Below are 21087 nucleotides of genomic sequence, written 5' to 3' on the forward strand. Positions count from 1 at the left end.
CCTTTCAGTAGGTTTATTAAAGACACAAAGATATCAAACCTGAAATAGGTTAAGGAGATAATGGAGAATGCTGGACCAGCAAACCACCTTTGTAGTTTGGATTCCAAATGAAATGGCATTAAAATAACCTTTTCACAGCATTACAGCAGTACCAGGTCCATGGCTGTCCTAGAACACAGGCTGAATGCAGAATCTGTTCCTAATGCAGTGAACTCCTCCATTTCATGGCTTTACAAGCTGTTCAGGGTCACCTGTTGTGCCTCCAGGAACTTTAACTCCAGCTCTTGAATACCTTCTATTCCAGGCATTCTGGATAAATAACAGAGACAGTTCTGTGTATAAACTGACCTCTTGTAATGTATTAAAGAAGCAAAAAGTTTATAAATTTCTAAGTCTCCTCAGTTTTTGTAGCTTACCTTTTCTAGAGGTAACCAGAAAGATTTTTGTAAGTTTGATGTAAAATTCATAGCTGCATCTATTTTTTGTGTGTTTTTGTTGATGGAAGTAGGGAGGTACCTAAGTCTAAATGAGTATCTTCTCCTTAATTTCTTCTCCAGATATATTAGAGAAAGCACCTTTAATAAGATAAAGTGCCTCATTTTTTCAAGAAAGGGTACATTCTAGTTATTGTACAAGTGCAGGGAAGCAGCTTTGGGGCACAGACAAGTCCTGTTGCAGGTGCCATCTTTCATTCTTCTTTCTCTCTCTGGAAAGTATATTCCTCTCAGTTCTAAAAACCTTGACCAAAAGATGTTGGAGAGATGTAATTATTGGGCATTTTTACATCTACTTTTAGATATTTTGTCTGTCTTGCTCATTCAAAGTCTTTCTTTTTCCTACTCTTTTTGGGGTTTGTATTTTGTCCTAGAGAATGCTGTGAGTAGGTTTAGGAATAGGCACCACAGTGTCAGGTGGTCTTGCAGCCAGGAGGTCAGAGGAGTGAACTGACACAGCATTTTGAACTGTGCTGCTCTGTCAGGAGCTGACAGCTCTGCTCTGCACATGGGGCACATGGCTGGGAATGCTAACGTGGCTGTCAGGAGCAGCTTTCTTAGCCTGTGTCATGTAAGATTCCTTTAAGCAACTAAAAAACCAGCCATAATCCATTTGATTTCCTGTCTTCCCACGAGGAAAACTTTTGACAGATGATAAATAGCAACTGCTGACAATCATCAATGTGGAGCTATCATGCTTTTACATTAAATACAAAACCAGAGTTGTAATGTCACTGGGGAGAGGACTTTTGACACATAAGAGACAAATATATAATCCTCAGAACTAAATCACTGTTGGGATCTAAGGAAGTGCAACAAAGCACAGCTGCTTTTAGAATCTCCCAAAGTCAAACTACAGCTAACTTTGATATCTGGAATTGTATGCATGTTCCAATCTGGAATATCTTGCTGCTGAGCCATAAGCTGCTGTTACCCGTACAAACATCAGTGAATGTGTGTGCACAAAGGAGAGAGGCACTTTACAGCACTGTCTTGTTTAATTAGGGCCAAAAAGGGACCAGCATCAGAATAAAGAGTGGTGCTTTCTGAGCCAGTGCTGGAGTGCCAGCTCTTTTCAAAGTAAAAAGCCAGTCATACCAGTCACACTGAAGTGTTTTATTCTGTGCAATTTATTTTGGGCAACTATTTTACCCACTTACTCATAAAAGAAGAATAGTTAAAAATATAAATAGTAGCTTTAAGTACTTTATGCTGGCTGGCAGTTTTAGCAGTAAAATCTGAATTAAACTTTTGCCTGACTGAGTATTTCTAAAATTTTTCATCTCTTCAGATGGGAAATTACTGCCAATGTAGTGGTACTTTTAGCTAAGTATCTCTTCTAATGTACAACATAATGTATTTTACAGCAACTTTGAAAACAGAAGTTGTTAATGCATAACCCTGTTCTTAGAACTGGCATTTGAGCCTGTGTTTATTTCTCATTTGCACTACACAGTTTCTGTTCCATTCTTTACCATTCAGAACCAGGGCAATGGGGAAACAGAAAGTGGTTTGGAGAGAAATGGAATAGTCCTGTATCAAAAAGAGGTACTAGATAAGTCCTGTAGTATCAGCACAAAGTAAAGAGTGGGCCAGTTGGGTAAAACTGAATTCACATAGGAGTGCTAGTCTACTTGAAAGACATGGGCTAAAGAAATTCTACCATGATACTATTTTTTTTAGGGAAAAAAATACTATAAAAGTTTATGGTATGCTTTTAATTATTCCATTCCACTTACACTGACACAAATTTTTATCTTGTAATGATTCCTCCTCCTAATTCAGGGACAAGAGTAGAGTGAGTTGCACAAACCCTCAGTGCAACATTTTCTTCATGAAATTCAGTGACCTATTTTATGTAGATATTAATATTGTGAGATTGCAGCTTTTAATATGTGGAATGAAAATGGCCTGTGTATAAACATGAGAAATGTATTTTATGTCTGACTTCCTCGATGTTTTAACTGAAAATGTTTACATTAGGCCAATAGAAAAGGAAGTTGAGGAGATAGCAGTCAATGCCATTTGTATCTGTTAGCTAAAAGCTGCTGGCATTAGTGTTCCATCATGTCTTAATGTGACAAGCTTGAAGTTAAGACAAGAAGGAATCTCTGGGATGGATAATTTAAGCAGAAGTACCCAAGTGTAACAGACAGCAGAGAAACTGAATTTCCAGCTTGTGAAGTCTCAGAGGAGGAGGATTTTTTTCCTATAATAAACAGAACATCCACCATCACGTGTACTCTGCTGTCTTCTGGGACGCTGACCATTCATTTTAAAGGGGACCTAACAGTGTGTTCAAAGTACCTTTTTCCTGTCACAGTATCTGTCTTGCAGATCCTAAAAAATTAAACTTTGAAATCTAGAGTTTCAGAAGGAAATGTGTGGAGGATGACACGCAGTAAAAATTTGTTCTGTCACTTAGAAATGACTCAAAATGTCTGGAACCATGGAGATTGAGAGTGATGTAACGAACAGCTCTAATGAACACATCAAATACAGATGACAAATTTACAGCTGACACAGAGTCCTCCTCTGTGCTGTTGGTTTTGGTGCATTTCTCTCCCGGGAGTGGACATATATTACAAAAGCATTTTGGCTTCAGAAGATCTAGAAGGAAAGTAAACTGAAGAAAAGTTTATTATCTGCATATTATCTCATTTTAATATATGTACTGAATACATTGTTACTCTGATTTAAATTTAGGAGAGAAAATATTTAAATCCTCATCAACTCTACTAAATTCATGAGCTCCAGGTCTAAATAGCTATTTAGGTTTTTAAATTTTCCAGAATGCCAAAGGTGTTTGGGTTTTTTTTCCTTTTAGCCTCTTTCAGTAATTCTGAACCAGACAGAAACCTCAGTGGGTCTGTCTGATGAGGGACTCTGGTCCCCCTTCCATAAAAACACTGAGTTCACGTGGCTGACATCAGACAGCTTAGTTGTGATACTGTTACAGGAAGGAAATGCTTTCTTTACATTTCTCATCTTTGGCCTTTGTTTCTCATCTTTATGCTGTTGTGTACTCTCTGTTTCCCCATTACTCGCTGCTTTCTTCCTCCCCCTTTCCTCCTGTTTTGGAACACTTTCATGCAGTTCTTTTTCTGGAGGCTTCCCCCAGGCTCCCCTTCATCTCTCCAGAAAGTTCTGTTCCCTTTCATGAGCATCCCTTTTATTTGATTCTCTGTTCCTCTGTGTGTCCTGCACATGTTTCAGTTCCAGTTCAGCCTCTTCGTTTTTTCTTTGGGGGTTGTTGTTTGGGGGGGTTCTTTTTGTCTCGTTGAGTTTAGGAGCTTTGATGGGTTTATTTTCCCCTGCATCTTTATGATGTCTCTGTTCTGCTGTTCTCATCAAATTTCTTCTGGTCCTTGTGCCAGATCTGTCAGATGGTGCTGGCTTTTCAATCCAGGCATTATTGACAGAAGATTTTGGTATGCCCTGACTGAGCAGGAACTAGTTAACAACCCTGAAAATAAATTAATTCACGTCTACTGAAGGTGTGATCTAAGTTACTTCAGCAACTTCCAGTGTAGTTAATTAGAATTAATAATAAAGGGCAGAATGTTTTATATAATACATTGTAATGAGATATATAACATCTCACCATCAAGGTGTGTTTTCAGATTTTCTGAAGTATTTTAGTGTGTAGTGTCCAGAGGTGAAAAGACATCTAGTGATATGAAGTAAGAGAAATTGGGTACATTTTTCAAAGGTATTTAAGTGGTTTCTTTTTTATAATGGTGACTTTTTTTCTTGAAATGTTAAATATTTAAATACTCCTTGATTTCCGTGGCTGATCCTTGCTAGGTGTTAGTTTTAATATTTTGAATGCTTTAAAATCAGTCTTTTCAGACCCAGTCAGAAAACTTGGCTGTTCAGACCTAGTCAAGATGTCACACACATTTTGGCACCTTTTCAGCTTAAACATTGGAATTAGTTGCATGTAGGAACTTGGAGGTATTTATATTCTGTCCTTTTGTAGGTGAGCCTGTACATGTTGTGGGATACATGAGAAGTCTGCAGACTGCAAACTCATAAAAACTGCTTGAATAGTTGCAAATCTCTTATGCATTTACCCAAAGTTTTCATAGGGCCTAAACAAGAGCTTATCTCAAATAAATGACTGGTTCCACTGACTGTCTCATAAGCCTACTACTACTGTGAAATTAGAGCATGTACTTATATCATTGACTCGGAGTTATGCCTCTTACAACACCATTTCTAACAATTCCAGCAGGAATTGTAGCTACACAGTTTTCCTTGGTGTCAGTATGAACTCTATCTCTACACTTTTTTCAGCTCCTTAAAAATCTAATGAATGATGAGTACAATACTAAGTATTTTTCATACAGAACTCCTGCTAAGTTAGCGGGATGTCTGCCTGTTAAAAGTCAGCAGAATCAGACTGACTCAGTAAAGCCTGCTTTTGAGGACTCAAATAAACAGAACTGCTGCAGTGTGCCTTGGAGAAGTATTGCAGTGTCTAGCTGAATTACTGCTTGTATTTTCTAATATCTAATTTAATGTTTTGCATGAATTTGCTATCAGACTGTCATCAACACATGGCCTTTCTCTTAGGATGAGATGTAGCACTACGATGATTTGTAAATCATTTATGAAACCCTGCCAATGCTGAAGCTGACCAGTCATTCTTCAGAGTGACTAACCTGTCCTCCCAAATCATAAGACATGTTGATGTCCAGTTTGTGCTTTATGTCATCCTGTTGATGTCCCTTCTGCAGTGTAATGTGGTGATCAGAACTGCACACAGTATTTGACATGTGGCCTCAGTATTCTGTCATGGGATGCCAGAATGCCTTCCCTTGGAAGAATTTAATTCCCTTTTTATTCTTTCCCCTCTACCTTATCCAGTTTCTTGTTCTGAACTTTTGTTTGCATTTTTATTGCGGCCAAATACTGTGCATGATCGTGGAAAACACTTTAAACTGTCTTATTCCCACTTCCTTTTCCTGGTCTGTATTCTGTGTTGTGCTTTAATTTAGACTTGGGTCTCTGTGATTATTTTTGGTCCCTAGCCTCATTACCTTTTACTTCTTTACATGGAACTGCATAAACTACTTAGCATCCCATAAGCCTAATTCTATCCAAATCATTATGACTTTGTTTGCTCTGTTCCTCTGTATTTACTGCTTCTCAGCTCTGTGTCATCAGCAGATTTAGCTCCTTTTCCAAGGATGTCCTCCCACAAGGTCGTTTCTCTGTTAGCCTAATAGAAGTGATCCATGTGTGATCCCCTGCTACACTTTCTTGTTTATGGAGGCCTTTTATGGGACAGGCAGTTTCTCAGGGGTGTGGGGGGTAAGGCTGCTCTCAAATGTGCAGTGCAGATATCCCGGTCCCAGGGAATCAGCTCACACGTCTTCCTGGGCAGGTGGCAGAGGGGAGGCTTTCAGTAGGATGGAGGGACAGAACACAGTTCTGCAGTGCTGGGGACATGACTTGAAACTTGGCCAATAAGAGCCAAGGACTGCTTTATTAGTAAAGTTAGCAATTAATTAGTTAATGGAAGGAAAAATCTGCTGATCAGTGGATCTGTGTGCCCAAACCTCACAGTGCCTGAGCTGCTCTGGAAGGGAGTTAACTCAGGCACAACAGCTTTGGACAGCTTGCTCTTGAGATGAGCAGCAAAACAAATAGTTTACTTGTGCAGGGCTCTGTGCTGCTCTAGCTGTACCATTCCCTCTGCCATTTAAAGCTGCCTTTTGTGGATTTTACTGTAAACTTATCCCTACATTTCAAACAAAATATGGGGAGGAGGAGAATAAAACCTCTAATTTTAAAGGAAGATGTAAACACAAACAAAAGTTGTTTTACCAAGTAGGCAGGAAGAAAAACAGGGTTTATAAATAGGTTGACCTAAAAGACCCAAACTTGCAAGAGTTTAGACTGTAGAACTGAAGGGATATGAACACAACAATGTAAAATAAAGTACCAAAGAGGGAAGGCATGGTTCACAAAAGTCAATCCTGATTGGATGTACTTCTGATTTTAGGTTTGTTATTAGAACAATGACCTTAACTTGAATCTCTTTGTATCAAGTTTGTAGCGTGCCATAAAGAAAGGTAATTATTTTTTCACAACTATTTCAACATCTACTTGGGATGTTGTTCTTAGCAACATGGTTTATACCCAATGTCTCTCACTTTGATTTGGTGGAGGTGATTTCATAGGAATAAGGAGATGGAGAATCTTGCCTGGATGTCTTAGAAGTGTGTTCAGTTCACCTACAGAGTGACCCCTCTTGGTCACTTAGAACAGAAGTTATGTTCTGGTAGTTTAGAGCCATCACAGGACTCCTCTGATTTAAACCTGAGCAACCTCAGCATGTACAGGGACTAAATCAGAGGGAATTTAAAGTATTATGACATTGCACAGCTAAACTAATTCTGATTAGCTCAACAAAATTACTCCCCATGTGATTTGCTTCCCTGTAACTGAGGTGGGAATTTGGCAAACAGAATTTACTGTATATCTCAATATAGATGTATACACTTCATGTAAAACAGCCAGGCAAAGAGACAGTATGGCTACAGAGGGAGAGCAGAAGGTTCATTTAGCTGAGAGCAGAATGAATTCTTTGCCTAAGTATTCCCAAAAGAAGGGTAAGGCAGCATTCCAGAAACTGCAATACACACTCCTTGGGGAAAAGTGAAATGTTAAAAGGTTTTACCATCATACTAGAGCCGATAATTAGGCAATTATGACTATTAACTCTGACAGAGCAGCAGCCTTAAATGCATTAGATTCCAGGGTTTGGATGTGGATAGCGAGGGAAATAGCAGGGTCTTTGGTGAGCCTTTCTGAGAACTCACTTCAGACAGGTTAGCAATGAAGAGCCAGAAGGGGTGAAAATAATTCCCCTACATGTGTAAGAAACAAAGAATGATTCTGGAAAAGGCACTGAGTAGGAAATTTGTGTTCAGTAAGAATGCAGATATTATTAGAAACATTGATACTTATTGCCTCAATCTACTTAACAGTGCATAATTTTAGCAGTGCAGAGTAAGCTGGATACTGAAAACCATTGTTATGTTAGTTAACTGCTTGGGTTTCCTCGTGTTGGTGGGAGGTTTCAGGAGCTGTTTAATAGAGACAAACAAGGTGACAAACTCTCTGAATCCTGAGGTCTCTCCTCAGCAGTTGGTTGGTGCATGGATGGGTTCAGGGTGCATTCCTGCTTTGTCCCCAGGGCATACCAGGCCAGGAGTGGGGGTGGAATGGGAAGAACAGCTTCAACCAAACTCCTGGTGTGATAGAGCCAGCAGTGACTCGAAGATTAAAGAGTGCTATAAACTCTGCTCAGGCTTTGTGCTGGTCCCACAGCTGTGTGTGTGAATGGAGAAGGTTATTCCATGTCAGCAAACGCAGAGCTCTGATGGCTCACATGGCTTAATGCAGTTGTTTAGGAAACCCCAGGAGCTAAGAGGTGCATCTGTTGTGCTCTGTCCCTGATAAAAATGAAAACAAGACCTCCAGAGTTTTGACTCTGGCCAAAGTCAGAACTCACGTTCAGTTAACTCACCTTTATGTTCAGTTCTTTGAATGTGGCTGTTGATTTGAATAACAAGAACATAGAGTTCCTTTCAGCAGTGTTTGGCACAATTATAGGAGCAGGTCTATTTAGGCAAATAATATACAGTCATGATAAATTCATGAGATGTAGAACCAAAGCAAAACTCTGTCACAGTTCCAGAATGAGCTAACAGTGTTTGGCATTTCTGATAGCTTGTTTCACTAGAGATTGTCAAGGAACTGTTTGTGGGACTGTGTTCTGGATTTAGCGTCTCCACAGAAATTTCAATCAGCTGGGAATTATCTCATCACTTCTTCCTGTTCCTTTTCTCTGTGTATACTCTTGAGGAAAAACTAGGTCAAACTCTACTCCTAGATAGCCCCTATTTAAAATGAGCAAGAGTTATGCACGATCCAAATGAAAAATTTGGCTTATAGTTATTCAGTCGAGCAGTGTGCCAGCTGAACAGAGATGTGTTCCCAGCTACACAGGGAAATCCTATTTTCTTACTTTTGTGAAAAAGCAAGGCACTTTTCTTCTCACTTTGGGCTTATAAAGAGAGCTCAGAGCGGTTTTCACAGGTAGCAAACAGTTATCTTTCCATGGAGATGTTTGTGAGGTGGCAGATACCCCGTGGGTCATTCGCACTGCAGCGCTGCTGATGAGCCCTAGCTGGAGGGGAGAGCATCCCACACAGCCAGGCTGGCACCAACCTGCTGGGAGGGCATCAGTGTGCTGATGCAAGGTGTGGGTTAAACTTTCAGCTGGGGCATTGTACACTGGCTTGTGAGTGGTGGGGTTATGGATCTGAAAGGTTAGAAAGCATGCAAAGGAGATGAAGGGAGATGCTGATGTGCTGAGACAGGGCTGAAAGTAGGTGGCTCTGTAATTACATGCTTGCAGGATCATCAAATTTCTTTTGTGAAAGCTTAACTAGCTTGGATCTTTTATCCTTTGCTGAGTTCTGGGCTGTGCTGCTGCTGAAGGTGTACAGTCACAGGATACACATGCTCTGAGAAGAGAAACCCCTGGGGTTTATTCTCAGGTTACCTACAGATATGCTGTATCTTCTTAGGAGGTCACTTTGTCTTTCTATAAATTAATTTTCTCAGTGGTAAATTCATTTTACATTTTCCTTTGAAACTATATTAGGATCTGTGCATAACCCCCACCCCCTTTTTTCCTGTTCTGTTGTAACAAGCACTGGAACAGGGTGCCCAGGGAAGTGGGGGAGCCCAGGGAAGTGGGGGAGCCACTGTGTCTGGAGGTGTTTAAGAGACATCTGGAGCTGCCTCTGGGTGAGCTGCTTTAGTGGTTTGGGGGTTGCAGTGGCAGTGCCAGCTGGATGTGGTGATCCTAAAAGTCTTTTCCAGCCTTGATGACTCTATGATTCTAGAAGGCAGCTGAATCAGAAGATGCAACATATGATGCACAGAGCTCTGTTGAGGGTCTTTAATCCACAACAGGCTATATGGCTATAAACACTGCAGTCAATTTTAAATGCAAGCACACTACATAAAAACCCCACAAACAAACAAAAAGCCCCTCAAAATATCAAAAGTTAAGGCAAACAAACAAAGCACCTAAAACAAACAAACAAAAACGCAGAAACAAACAAACAAAAACCCAAAAATACTATGAAATCAAACAAAAATACCCACGACTTCACCAGCTTAACTTGACAATTAAAATAGCTGGACGTTCTTGACTTCACTGACACCTGGTGTGGTTTCAAGTTCAGTTATTACAGTTGAGCTCCAGCTTTTCTCTGTGTACATCTAGGTGGGCAAACATAAGCAAGGAAGGCTCCTTTGCCTGGGATCACTTTGTGTCTCTCGGTGAGGCCCCAGTCAGCCCCTCTCCCAACCCTCTGACAAATATGATGAGGCAGGGTTTGAATCAGAACTTCACTCACATCACTTCAAACTTGTGCAAAATAGACATTCTCACCAGTGTGAAGAAACCTTCCTTGCTGTCTTGCTTCTGGCAATACCCTGTTTAGTTCTTAATTAAAGAATAATGTCAGCTAGAAGCAGAAAGAGATACATCAAGAGAAGACTTCATACAGTTAATGCCAGCAAACTGATTGCTCTCAGAGATTCCAAAGAGTAGACAAATACCTTTGCATGAATTCCAAATCATCTCAGTGTGGATTCTAGTCATGAAGGTTTCTACTAGAAATCATTATGGAATCTTTGATTTGCATTCCTCCTTTGGGTAAATCTATTCATAACATGATCATTATTAATCAAGAACTATTTCCAAGCTTTGTCCTGTGTTCATGCAATCAGAAATTGATTTGTACTTCTCTGGAACTGAACTTTGAATTGCTGGTGCTTTTTTTTTTTCCCCTGCATTCCTTGCTCCATTTCTGATTAAAATAAAGACAAAAGCTCATACAAGTTATTCTGTTGCATTAAATCACTAGAAAAGTATACTGAGTGTAAATCCAGGGATGTGTGAGAGCAGAACAGCATGCTGAATGAAATCTTGGAGCTGACATATGCCAGGAACTTCCATCTCCCCTCTTGCACTGTCTAGCCCTAAACTAGGAGGTGAGCAATGCTATGGAGGCTGTGTCACCATGTTCCTGTTAATGCACCAGCGTGTGCAGCAACAGGTACAGGGAACCAGAAAGGTTTGGCAATTGCAGCCTCTCATTTTCAGTTGTTCTTGGAATACACTGAGGGAGCGAGAGTGCAACCACTCTTCTTTCTCCCTGTGGAGACTCTGACACGAGCAGTACAAAAGATGCACCTCTAAAGAAGCGCCTTCTGAACGCTGCTTTCCCTTCTCAGCGTCACGAGGACCTGCCAGTCTCTGCTCCATCACATTCTCCTTCAGTGGCTCAGTTATAGCTGGTCCTTTTTTCCCTTGGCTCACTCTAAAGGGACTTGCCCTGGTTTAACCCCAGCCAGCAGCTCAGCCCCACTCAGCAGCTGCTCCTTCCCCCAGAGGGGTGCAGTGAAAGTGGGGAAGCTCAGGGGTTCAGGTGAGGACAGGTTCCTGAGAGCTGTGCACACAGGCAGGGCAAACCAAGGGATTCACTGGCTGCTCCCCAGGGCAGGCAGGTGTTCAGCACCTCCTGCAGTCAGGGTTCAGGCAGGTGTTCAGCACCTCCTGCAGTCAGGACCCCCTCACACCAAGGGGTTACTTGGAAAGGCGAAAGCCATCACTCCAGACATCCCCCTTTCCTCCATCTTCACCCTCTTCACGATGTCCTGTGGTGTGGAACAGTCCTTTGTCATTTGGGATCAGCTGTCCCAGCCTTCCCATCAGTGTGGCAGTAAAGAACCAGGAAGGGCCTTGGCTCTGTGTAAGTACAAAATAAACATCCCTGAATTATTGGCACTGTTTTCATCACAGATCCAAACACAGCCCCACACCAGCTACTGCAGAGGAAATCAATTCTGTCCCCACAAAAACCAGCACCTACTTTTTTTTTTTTTTTTCCAGGTGCCTAACTAAATAATTTGATTGGGGAAAAGTATTGTGTGGTAGATTTATTTCCTTTGGGTCTTTTGGAACGTTTTCACTAGCAGTCATATATGTAGCACTGCTATATGTAGCACCTCAAGTATGTAAAAATGAGATCACTGAGATGAAAACTTTTTTTTTCCATTTAAAGTGGAAAAAGAGGCAAATCTGAAATCCTTGCCACTGTTAGAAATCTGTATGTGCTGAAAGGAATGTGATTTCAAGGGTACTTAAGATTTAGTTTTAGTCTTGAAAGAGGAAATAAGATGTCTTGGTTGAAATCACTGGCTGGCAGTCCCACTTTTCAACATTTTACCTGAAATATTTTCTTGGAGACAGCTTCTAGGTCTCACTTATGAAGGAGTAAATGCGTGCAGTGATGATGACAAGCAAAAATGCCCAAAGGAGAAGATGAAAAATGAGTGTGCCTGGTTTACATTGTTTCTTCTATTGCAGAATCCTAGCAGGGAGATAGTTATTGGTTGTTGGATGAGATAAGCAGTGTTGAAAACTTTAGTTGATTATGTCTGCCTCCACCATCAGTTGTCTTTGTGACATCAGGTCTGCAATAACAGATGTTTTAAAGGAGACAGGATTGGTCCAAGGAAACTGAAATAGGTTGCTTAAAAAACACATTTCCCTCTAACTTTTACATTAAAATATGTAAGTTGATTATAACTGTATGGGTGTTGTAACATATGCCTTTCTAAACCACCTGCAGGTTGTAATATATCACCCATGTCTCTGGGTCTCCAGAGAATTTCACTAATTACTTTTCCAAAAATATAGAGGAGGTCAGTTGTCTGCTACCTTTTATTACTGCTTACTCGAGCAACAGCTTTGAAATAATTGTCTGGGAAAAGAAAGAATGAGTGAAGAAGTTTAAAACCTGGAGGGAAATATGTTTCTAAGTACTTGATCCTTGGTTCAAAATGTAAGCTGTAAATGCTGCAGGAAGCAATATGGAAAATACAGTAACTGAGAGAAAACGGGAGAAGACAGGTTGTGGTGGAGAGGAGAACATTCAATTTTACCTCCAGTTATCCTGTATGCTATGTAGGAGCCTCTTTGTCTAGTGGATAGGCAAATCTGGCAATAAAATATTGCTATTTGTGGTTATATAAACAACCAGTGGCAAAAATGTGTGAAGTTTCCATTGTTGCACAGCTTCTGTTTCCAATTGCTTTAGTAATTTTTAGATTTACCTTTGTGCTTCAGCCAGAGCTGAAAGGCAAACCCGGGTACTGGGTTTCACTTTGGGTTTGGTGGTGTTTGTTTTCACACTGATGTAAAGCTGGGTGTCATCCAGGAATGGATCCCTGTGTTACACAGAAGCTCTTCACTCAGAGGAAACACTTCCTCTTTGGACAGAGGGTCTGTAAGGAAACAGTGCTGCCAGGCTCTCTTGCTCCAGAAAGCCACGTGATCCTTGGTGTGGTGTTCTGACAGGGTGCTGATTGCACACTGGGGCTGCTGAGTAAATCCTGTGGGGTGCTGAATGTCCTGAGCAGCAGCCAAAGGATTGCTGTCCTTGGCAGGGAGTGCTCAGGGCTGTGCTCACACCTTTGTGGCCTGGGCTGTGCATTGCTGAGCCCTTCATGGCACTGTTTGTAGAATTAAGGGTTTAGAAACCAATAGAACTCTTCAGCTGGTTTCTATGAAAATATTGGGAACACAACACTGACCTTATGTCTGTGTAGGAGATATAACAAAATATTCATTAGACAGCAGTTTAAGGCTCTGCATTGCACAAAGCATAAGTAGGGAAGGGATTCTGCTGTCCCTGTCAATATGCAGATTGGATTAAGCAACCTATAGATGGTTACCAGGGTAAATCCTATCCATATGAATGGGTCCCTAATGTAATAAACATAACGTGCTGTAGCCTCAGCTAATGTAAATGAGATTGGTGGCTCTGCTGATTTACACCAGCTGAACATTCCCCCATATGTTCAGTAGTAAATATTTGTTAGCTCAGCCCATAAATAATATTTTATTTGCAAGTGTACATGGACACAACCATCCAGACTCTAAATGAAGCTTAGCACATGAATGCTGAAAAGGTTTTTCCTGCAGAGGCAAATGCGAAAATATATTTTTGAAAACAAGTCAGTGTTCCTGCCAACTTCCCTTGTCTGTCTTTTCTTTCATGCTGATGCATCAGTGTATCTGCAGCATGAAAAGAAACTCTTGTTAAGGTTACTCTGCCCCCTTTTACTATTGGACTTTTTTAGAAATGTAATGTTTGCAATTGTTAAACTCAGGATGGCTTAGAGTGACTGTAGTCTCCAAAGAGCTGATGCTGGATTTGATGGGAGCAGTGATTTTATTATCTGTGTCACCTGTCAGATATGTCAGGCACACAGAACCCTTCAGTTATCACACCAGATTTGATAATGGAGAAATTAGCTGAAACTTGGGAACAGTAAATCAAGCCTTAACTCTAGCATGTGAAATAATCAACTTAGCTGCCACTGGAGGTGGAAGATGGTGTGGTTATTCCCCTTTTCTGACTTTTTTCTGTCCTCAAGCGTTTTCTAACCTTTATGGTTGCAGAAGGCTCGATCATGAATGCCAGCAGTTGAGCAGTTTTACATCCTTGTGTTTATGACAGCTGAAAACATTGCAGTCATGGCTCTGCTGACTCATCTTGCCATGGACAGGACCCCCATGTCCCTCCCCACAGCTGCTCTCTCTCCATTCCCACTCCCACCCCAGGTGCACAATCCAGCACTGCAGTTGTTTGACTTCTCTGGTTGGGGATTGCCCTTCTCTGTGATTTGTCAAGGTCTCTCTGCAGGGCCTCTCTGCCCTCCCAGGGGTTGACAGCTCCTCCCAGTTCGGTGTCATCAGCAGATTTAGCAGTTTAGGATTTGGGGTTCAGAGGTCTGCTCCACCACCCTGCTCTGTTGGGTCGGCTTTCTCGTGTATTTTTATGTATTATTTCCTCATGAGGAAGAAAATAAGTGAGCATAAAGTGTTTCTGCTCACATCTGACTGCACTGCAATTCTTCCTGTACAAATGTAAATTGACTCCATAGTTTAGAAGGTAATAAAATTTTAGAGGGCAGTGACCCAACTCTCATTTAAATTTGGACTTCTTTATATTACTTGGCAGTAAAGGGACTTTAAATTGGGTGCAAATTCCTTTACTATTTGAACAATATTGGCATAACCTGCACATAAAAAAAAAAAAAAGAAAAAAGAGTAATTATCAATGCATCCAGAGACACTAAAACACAAATAAACTTTATCTTTGATATATTATCTAGAATGAGCACAATTTTTTTTTACTTTCTTCTCTCCCTCCAGAGTCATAATACATTCTTCTGAATTTCATATTTGTAGTTACTGACAGAAATGGGGACTTTTCATAGTGTAGGACAACAAACACCAGTAGCAGAAGACCTGCCAGTAGCTTTGTTTCTCATGTTTGATTGCCAAATTTATTCTTTTCCGTAACTATATGATATCACGTAGGCAGTGATGTCTGTTGTAGGCAGCTCCCCTCTTTTCTTATTTGCTGTGTATTTTCCATCAGGATCCATTGCTGAGGAGCAGTTTTAAAGTACGTGGGGCTGGATGTGCTCATCAGGTGAAGTGGTGCTTGCACAGTCGGGACTGCTGACAGTTTGGGTGTGGCCTTGGCTGGTACAGGAGGGAAACGCTTCCAAACCTGAGCTGTTCTGCTGAGGATGCCACTCCTGTAGGGTAACAATGGGGCTTGTTTTCCTCCTAACTAATACTGCTTCTGAGTGCCCCCTGGATATTGCAGACTGGAGCTGGTTTTATTCACAGTTTTATCCACTGAGCAGCCGTCAGATGGTTATCTGTGCTGTAGTTAAAATTTGTAAGGGAGCTGTTTTCAAAGTTAAAATATCAAAGGGTTTTTCACAGCCTTCAGAGAGATCTAAACTTCAAGTATTTTATTTTTGCTGGCCTTGAAGTGGATCCAGGACCTCAGTTGTTAACTAGAAACTGGTTTCTATAGTTCAGAAATGTTTCTGAAACTTTACATGGTAATAAAAATGTCTTACAACCTCAAATATTAAATAAAACACTTTTTTTTTTTTGTTGGTCTGGAGCAAGTACAAAACCTTATGCCATATGTTGAAAATGATTTCTTCAATTTGAAGTGTTATACTATGCTATTACTTGTAGCATTTAATTAAAATGATTGGTTTCATTCGAATCAAAGAGGATACAGATGGAAAAACTGTTATATCACAGAGCACATCTCCCTGTTAAAACAGTAATGTTATAAAACAAGGTGGTCCATATTATTCTGTACTACCACTGAGATGAAAAGAAAAAATTACTGTAACAGCGTATGTGTTGATCTGTGTTATAAGATTGCTGTGATTTTGTAATCAATGCTATTAAGGTTTAGTTTTATTTTTCTTTTTAACAAACTGCCAGGGTATAAAAATGTATTTGAGGGGAAAAAAAAAATCCATTTGGTGATGTACATTGTGTAAATGTTTGGCTCCAAACAGCATTTTAACAGATATCATCAGAGAACTCAGTTATGTACCTCAAAGAGAGTCCCAGACTACAGAATCAGTACCAAAAATCAGCCTCTTTTGAAGTATATGGATTTTAGATCTTTGGCCTTGGTTGATGTCTCAACTAAAAGTTAAAATGTCCAAGCAGAAATTCAAATATATTTCATCAGATAGCCTACATATTTATTACTTGATAGATTTTTATCACCTGAATGTATTTTACATAGAAAACTCTAAGATTAAGTGCAGCATAAGTGAAACATTAATATTGTGATACACTCGGTTTTATCATAGACATTTCTAGGGTATGCAAACCATTTATATTCTCTTTAATATTATCACTGCCAGAGAGATTTCTCTGACTTTGTTCGGTGACTTCAGACTTCATGTGGAATGAAAAAGAGAATGGGGACCTTCTGCCTTTTGCATTACAACTCTAATCACATTTGTAATACACTACTCTGCTACTTAGGCTACGTGGAAATAATAATTTAATATTAAAACACCTCCAGATCTCTTAGTTTAGGTATAAGCAAAATATTATTTAACTGGTGCACGTTTATTTCTGTAGAACTGCAGTGGTTTTTTTTGTTAGGGGTCCAAAATAATCGTCTGTGTGGTAAAGTCTCCCCTTGGGCATCCAATGTACAGTGAGGAGGTGTTTGAACTTGCTTTGTTATTCTGAAATTTACCTTTGTCACACCGGAGAGAGCCGAGCCAGGGAGAGCTTACACACAGTGTTGGAAGAAAAGAAAAGGTAATACATTGTGCAAATAACACCTCTCTGTGGGGGGGCTTAAGTGCATCCTACATATTGGTTAGATAATACAAGCTAAAAGTAACTTTGCTTCTCTTTGTGGGCAAGGTAGGAGTGAGCTGAGACTGTGAAAGGAAAATATAGGAAGGGAATAAACATTTTCCATGAAATTAAGCCAAATACAATTGAAGCTACAGGGAAAATCATCAGTTAAAATATAATAAACAGTCTTGAAGTCTTTGAATTCCCACAGGAAGGGATTGTTCAGTTAGAGGAATTCAGTATTATTAAGTGGAATTCACCCGACAGGGCAGGAAATCCCCTGTAGGACAAGCAGAAGTTTAAAGCTCAAGGCTGTGTATTGAACTGTGTGCTTTTCTGTTAAAGAGAGATTATTAAAGTAAGGGAAAGATAAGGCAGCAGCACTTCTCTCGTTATCCAGGCATGCTATGTCTCCTGCTTTTGCCCCTCATTAGTGGACTTATCCCTTGCTTAGCCACTGAGGAATTGGAAATATTTCCTTCTTACTTTTTTTAAAAAAAAAGAGAAAAGAGGAAAAAAAAGAAAGATCCTGCTTAATAAAAGTTGTAGGATTGATTAGGAAGTCTAACAAGGTGAACATTCAGTGCTGACATAAAGCATGACAAAGATGCTCTTGTTGGACTTCCCTGGCCCTACCCCAGGGCTGGGCATGGGCCTTTGGTGCAGTGGTAGTGGCTGGGACATGTACCCCCCATGCCTGTACGTGTGTGTGGCACCTCTGTTAGCACATTTATTGGGAGAAGCTGTCAGACATTCCCAGTGCCAGGGTGGAGGTGTCCCGGTGGGATGCAAGGGGCTCTGCGATGGGGAAGAGCACAGGCCACAGACAGCTCCTGTCAGCAGCCATGCAGGGGAGGGAGCAGCAGTGTGGGAGGCACAGGCACATCTGCCTTCTGCCAGGCACAGGGAAAGAAGCTCACGTGTTGGATCTCACCCCCGCCCTTCCATGGGAAAGGAAAACCAACGCAATCGGCCACAGCTGCAGAGCAGGGAGGGACAGGGGAAACAGGAGTGCAGGTTCAGAGCTGCTGTGGAACTGCCTGACACAGGTACCTGCTCAGGAGGGAAGGGCAGAGCTGGGCAACACAAACTAAGTCCATGTCTGTAGCAGGACTTGAAGGTTAAGGCAAATGAACTGGAATTGATCCTGCCGTGTGGATCACCTCATTCTGGAGTAGAGCAGCCCTAAAGTGTCGCTGCACTTCACTTCACACAGGAGTGGGAAACTGTACCTTGAGCATATTGGCTTCAGACTTTCAGCTGAGCTGCCTTTCCAGAGTGTCCTGTAGTCAGGAATTACAATGTGAGTACAGTTTGCACTTTCAAGTGCACTCCTGCAGGAAGTGTCAGAGGCAGCAATGTGAGGCATAGAGGGAATGCAAATTGCCCAATTAGACGTCACCTGCTATTGAAGAAACAGTTGCAACAGCAACGAAATGCAGCCCAAACCATCATGCAGTGTAAGAAGGCCAATTCAAAATTTATCCTACAAATGCATATATAATGTACTTGACGTTTCTGTTTGTTTATTGGGGCACTGGAAATCTTCAGGTTCTCATGAAACATGCAGTTCTGGAACAGAAATATCCTTTCTACTGAGATGTGATGGATAGGAATGTAGATAAGAAAAGTGTCTTTATTTCCTGTCCCCAGTCACATGGAGCACTCAGGCATCAGTTATGGATTTTCCCCCTGAACTGCAGCTCAGGCCAGTGTCACGTTGGAGGCTTGTACTGTGCATTGTCTGATTTTTCATCAGTGTGGTTAAAAGCAATATAAACCACGGGACTGTATTTGAAAATTAAAAGTCACTGGTCTCTAAATAACCAGTGTAAGGGCATTAGAGTGCAAGCAGTCTTGTCACCCCACGTTTCCTTCCAGTATCAGAGGGAAATGATAAGGCTGAGCATATTTCTAAAAGTGTGGAGCATCATTTAGTTTCAGACTGAGAATCTTTATTTTATTCTGTCTAGCCAGTAGCAGATAGATTTATCTCCTGTGCCCTGGCCTAATGGCAGAGCATGTGAATGTGTTCCTTCTCTGCCCTCTGAAAAAATCTCACCCACCAGTGAGAGAAATAAATTGTTCCTTCTCTTGGAACCCTTATATCTTACTATTGTGGTGTCTGGCTACTTTCTGGAAGTAAATTGAGTGTTGCAACTAAGCCTGGTGTGTGTGGAGCCTGTTTTCATTTTCAGATACCTCTTTCAGAAACATGTATGTTCTGTATCAGGCCATGCTGTTACGTTGCCAGAGACAAGATTCATGCAGAAGGGGATGACCTGGTGTTCATTTAGTTTTCAGAAATCCCACTGATGTGTCTTGCTCCCATCCTGAGGGTTAACATTGTTCCTAATGTTAGTATCATGAAGGAATTCTCCTGGAGATCAAACTGTTCAGGGCAGATGTGTGGGTCTGTTGGGAGAGCCTTGCTCGCAGCAGGAGGTGAGATGCTTGTCCTAAAACCACCCAGTAGATCCAGTAGACTCCTTCCTGTCACAGGAACATAGGATACCTGTTCCCTGAATCTCCTTTCTTCAGAGTATATAATTTTCAATTTTATTTTATTTTTAACTACAAAATTAGTCATAAGTCAGGGAAGAAGTTTATGACGTGTGGATGCAGAGCGCTTGTTCCGTGGAGCACCTCCAGACTAAGCAGCTATTATTACACGATTGCCTGAGATTTTGGGGGACTATTTGATGATCTGTGTGACCTCTTCTAATCCTATTATAATCATTGTTGCTCTCTCCTTTTCTGTGCTTTTTGCTGGTTGCTATGGAGACATCCTACTCACCCCTCATTCTTAAGTGGGAGAGCAAGCCAAAGCACTGCCTCCGATCTCCCTCTCTTTCTCACCTTTCTCCCTCTCTCACACTTTCTGCTTGTCACTGGGAATCACATCAGCTCCTTTTCTTCCTCTCCAGAGGAGCACTGCTGCCCTCTTAGCAGCAGCCTCTGGGTTCAGCGTTTCTCCCTGTTCCTTGGTGAGGAGCGTGACAGCACAGAGTGCCCTGGAGCCACAGCCGGGCTGGCCCTACTCACACTGCAGGGTACCCAGGAGCTGTGTCACAGCCAGGCAGGGCACCCAGGAGCTGTGTCACAGCCTGGCCCTGCTCACACTGCAGGGTACCCAGGAGCTGTGTCACACTGCAGGGTACCCAGGAGCTGAGTCACAGCCTGGGGGGCCCAGTTTGGGCACAGGGGTCTCGAGTGGCTGTGGGAGCACCCCTGCTGACCCTCAGCACAAGAACACTGCACGCTGCATTGCTTTGCCACTGCTGCAATGAGGGACTCTCCAGCAGAACAGCATCTGAATGTTTATGGTTCATTTAGAATGAGAAAATCAGATGCTTTTAAACACTGCAGATTAAGTGCAAGTTGTTTCCAGGGAATGTGTTTGGAGTGCATTTAAATTTGTTTTTATTGTCTATTTTGTAAATTATATTCCTTTACAGGATAAATTGAGTGGATTAGGTATGGAATCATCTGTAATTAACTGGGTGCTAGCTACTTAGGAGGGCACATACAGCTTGTGTTATTAAACAGCATCATGTCAGATTTAATGGATGTCATTACACAAGTACCTCAGGGATCCATCCTTGGACCATTGTTATTTATGATCTCTGTAAATGAACTGACAAGCCAGTGCACTGAGTGCAGTGCTCATTTTTATTCTGATGACACAGTCATGACCTGAGCTTCCAGTTGCTAACTGAACTTGAAAGTGCCCTGTAAGTATTTCTGAGAGCTTGGCAGTGGTTAATTCTCAATGAAGTTGTTTTAAGCAATGCTAAGGCAGACGTTCTGACTGAAGGAGTGCTGTGCTAGGTCAGGCTATTGTTGATGTTAAGCAAATCTAAAACTTCCACCCAGTGGAGGAGGAAAAATAAAATTTAGGAATCCCCTATTTTATACAAAATTGACGTATTTTGTCTTCCACATAATATTCTTTTATTGTGAAAAGAGAAGATTTTCTAGTTTTTGTTTAATATCTAGTATATTATTGATTTTGTAAGACATATATAGTTGCTAAATATGAGTGCAGAAGGATTCAGAAATTAATCAATGCAAACATATTTTAATTTGCATTGTGCTGGTAAATTTGTAATTTTCCGTTCATTTGGTGCTTTGAGATTTTTTGGTGTGTGTTTTCTCCTCTCATTTTTATCAGAAAGAAAAACAGTGAGCTCCCTTTTCAGGTATTTGTGAATCTCAGTGCTGGAAATCTTCCTTTGATAGTGCAAATTGCTTTTTATTCAATGATAGTAATATGAC

Source organism: Myiozetetes cayanensis, unplaced genomic scaffold, assembly GCF_022539395.1.
Source record: "Myiozetetes cayanensis isolate MyiCay16 unplaced genomic scaffold, myiCay2020 scf12, whole genome shotgun sequence".
Classification (NCBI taxonomy): Eukaryota; Metazoa; Chordata; class Aves; order Passeriformes; family Tyrannidae; genus Myiozetetes; species Myiozetetes cayanensis.